The following is a 3662-nucleotide window of genomic DNA, read 5'->3' on the forward strand; positions in this document are numbered from 1 at the left end:
AATTTTTGTTTCCCCTATGATGCAGGGGATATGAAAACTTCCTGGGTCTGTTTTCTTAGAGAATATGTCCTTCTTGATGAGGGCACTGCATTCTTTGTTCATTATTATAGTTTGTCCTCCCTTCAAAACTCTTTTCTTGCTCAGCAATTCCTTCAAATACTTGATATGTGTAGGCATCTGCTGGAGAATCTCAAGAAAGGGAATATTGATATGGAGAGACTTAAATGTCTCTAAAAACCTTGAATATGTTTTCCCTTTTTCACCTCCTCCTAACCTCTGAGGAAATGGTATTTTTGGTTGGTATGTTTCCAGCATGCCTTTATTTTGCAGTTCCTTGGCTTGCTCAGTTTCACTTTCTTGCTTAGCTTCTTCCACACCTTCCTTCAAGATTTCTGGCTCCTGTTCTGAGGGTCTGATTCCTTCTTCTTCTGAGACTTCCTTCAATATGGTGATGGCCTTGCATTCTTCCCATCTCACTCCCTTTTGTTCCCCTTTAGGATTCTTTTCTGTGTCACTAGGGAACACTGCAGTTGACTTGGGGGCCTGTTGAGATAGCTCTCCTACTCGAGACTCCATCCTCTTGAGTTTTTCACCATGGTTCCTTAAGGTAGATCTCACATCATCCCTAAAGCTTTTCAACTCACTTATGTCCTGACCCATGTTTGCAAGCATTCCTTCTATCCTGTTTAATTGATCTTGAAATTGTTGGTTCAGATTAGGTTGGGCAGGTTGATTATTTTGGCCATGATATGGTGGTTGGGAGTAAGTGTTTTGTGTGGCTTGGTATGATCTTTGGTTGGAGTTTTGGTATGTGGAATTGTTAGGTTGGTTGGGGTTGTAAGGTTTGTGGTTTTGTGGTTGGGTTTGCTGGTTTCCCCACCCAAAGTTTGGGTGGTTTTTCCAGCCTGGGTTGTAAGTGTTGGAATGTGGATCATATGGTTGCCTTTGTTGATTTCCCACATAGTTGGCCTCTTCCCAATCACCTCCTTCAGTGCTTACTTCCTCTTGATCTTGTGTGTGTATTGCAGCCACTTGATTTGTTTCTAATTTCCTGGTGAGCTCTGCTAGTTGCTTGGCAAACACCTTGTTTTGGGCTAGAATTGTATCAACATGGTTCAGCTCCATGACTCCCTTAGTGTTGTGTCTCTCTGAAGCATATTAGTACTCATTCTCTGCCACTGTCTCAATCACTTCAATGGCTTCTTCCACAGTCTTTTTCCTGTTCAATGAACCTCCTGATGAATGGTCTACAGCCTTCCTTGATTCATAAGAAAGTCCATCATAGAAAATATGCAATTGCACCCAGTCATGGAACATGTCTGGTGGGCATTTCCTTGTCAAATCCTTGAACCTCTCCCATGCCTCGTAGAGAGTTTCACCATCTTGTTGTCTAAAAGTCTGAACCTCAGATCGAAGCCTCTTGACCTTTTGTGGGGGGTAGAAACGTGCCAGAAACTTGCTTTCCACCTCATCCCAGGTTGTTAGGCTCCCCCTTGGGAATGATTCCAGCCACTTAGCTGCCTTGTCCCTAAGTGAAAATGGGAACAAGAGCAGTTTATAGGCATCTTCCTGGACTCCATTGGACTTCACAGTGTCGCAAATTCTCAGGAATTTTGTGAGATGTTGGTTTGGATCTTCATTAGCACTCCCACCAAATGAACAATGATTCTCCACCAGTGATATTAGCTGTGGTTTGAGTTCAAAATTGTTGGCCTGAATGGGTGGTTTCTGAATGCTGCTACCACAATTCCCAGAGGTTGGGTTTATGTATGAACCAAGAACCCTCCTCTCTGGAATGGCATTATTTCCATCAGCTCTCTCATGGTTGTGAATTTCTCTATCCATGTTGAGATCTAGAGCTTCCTCAAAATTGTCCTCAGATTCTTCTTCAGATTCTTCTTCTCCCAGTATTCTCTTCCCTCTTGCTTCCCTTCTAAGTTTATGAAGGGTCCTCTCTGGTTCGGTATATGGAGGGGTTGATATCTCTCCTCTCCTACCTGTCATACAAGAACACAGCACAGGCAACAAACAAGTGAAATACTCTTGGTTAATGGAAGAGTATGGTTAGAGCAGTTGAGGAATTAATTCAAATAGTTAGTGAGTCAGTGAGTTAGTTGCTTGAATTTAAAGGCATAAAGAAAGAAAGCAAGTAACAGAGTGCAGAAATTAAAATTCAACAAGTAACTTGAACTGAATTAACAAAACAAGAAAAATGCTCAATCTAGTTAACTTCCAATTTGAGAATTGTCAATCGAAAACCAATCCCCGGCAATGGCGCCATAAACTTGATAGCCATAAACTTGATAGCTACGATTTTAGGAAATTGCACGATCGGCAAAAATTCCTTCCGGCAAGTGCACCGGTTATCGTCAAGTAAAAACTCACAATAGAGTGAGGTCGAATCCCACAAGGATTGGTTGAGTGAGCAATTCAGATTAGAAGTGTATTCTAGTTGAGCGGAATCAAGATTTAGATGAGAATTGCGGAATGTAAAATTGGCGGGAAACGTAAATGGCAAGAAATTGAAATTTGCGGAATCTTAAATTGCATGAATTAAAGAGCTAGAAGCTAAATTGCTGAAATTAAAAGGGGATCGGGGTGATTGCATGAATTTAAGTGCAGAATGTAAAGAGAAAGTGGTAGATCAGAAATGGGGAATTCATTGGGTTTCAGGAGATATTGAGATCTCCGAATCAAAACATCTTTATCCCTTCCTCAACCAATGCATTCATTGAATTTTGCTTGGCAATCTTATATGATTGGATCCCAATCCCTTGGCTCACCAATTCTCTCTAAAAACAAACAAATTCCCAATCCCTTGGTTTAAATGTTCATAAGAAGATTAATGCTCAATCTCTGATTATACCACACAGTTTCATGAACCACAATTTGGTAGGATTACATGTCACAATATCCATCCAAACCCCAATCCAATTCACTGTGAGAAAGCTTCTCTAGCATGAATCCTCCATTCCTTTCCCAAGGTTCCGAAGGATTCCAATTATGGATAGTTTCTTTCCCAAGACAACTAACCAATGGAATTAGATCGAGAAGCTTTCTAACAAAATTCAAGAGAAAAGATTGAAGAAGAAGATAAAAACTATTATTGATTCATTGAATTACAATAGAGCTCCCTAACCCAATGAAAGGGGGTTTAGTGAGTCATAGCTCTGAATTCAATTACAAAGTATGAAAACTAGAAAAATGATCAAAAGTCCTCCAAAGTTCTCTGTCAAACTTAAATTCTATCCTATTTATACACTTTCTAAATTGAGCTTCTGTTGTGTTTCTTGGGCTTTGAGGCTTTTCCCTGATTTCCTTTTGCTTTGGGTTTATGATCCATAATCCTGATGAGGCTGCTGATCCAATTCTGTAACATTCATTGAGCCAACTTAGTGATAATCAAGTAATGACACATGACTCAACAAATTGAAATCCCAGACTCATCAATTCTTCAGGCCCAATCCCATAAACCATGATATTCAATTGGGTTTCATACCAGAGTACGTTTAAGTTAATGCTTGTGCTCAAATGCTAACTTAAACTGCAATATCTTTGGCCCAGAAACCTTTTCAATTAGTGGCGTTTAAGTTGCAGTTTAAGCTTAAACTGCAACTTAAATGTTGGACACTCCTGGAGGTGATATAAGTCGAACACGTTTA

The 3662-nt window shown here is 40.1% G+C and overlaps 1 non-coding gene across 1 annotated transcript; it reads left to right on the forward strand.

Annotated features, from left to right (window-relative positions):
* Positions 1 to 1315: 1315 nt before the first annotated feature.
* On the forward strand, positions 1316 to 1419 carry LOC130978810 (small nucleolar RNA R71). Its single transcript, XR_009086423.1, has one exon. It is a non-coding gene; the product is annotated as a small nucleolar RNA R71 (small nucleolar RNA).
* Positions 1420 to 3662: the final 2243 nt, after the last annotated feature.

This window comes from Arachis stenosperma, chromosome 4 (genome assembly GCF_014773155.1).
Source record: "Arachis stenosperma cultivar V10309 chromosome 4, arast.V10309.gnm1.PFL2, whole genome shotgun sequence".
Taxonomy (NCBI): domain Eukaryota; kingdom Viridiplantae; phylum Streptophyta; class Magnoliopsida; order Fabales; family Fabaceae; genus Arachis; species Arachis stenosperma.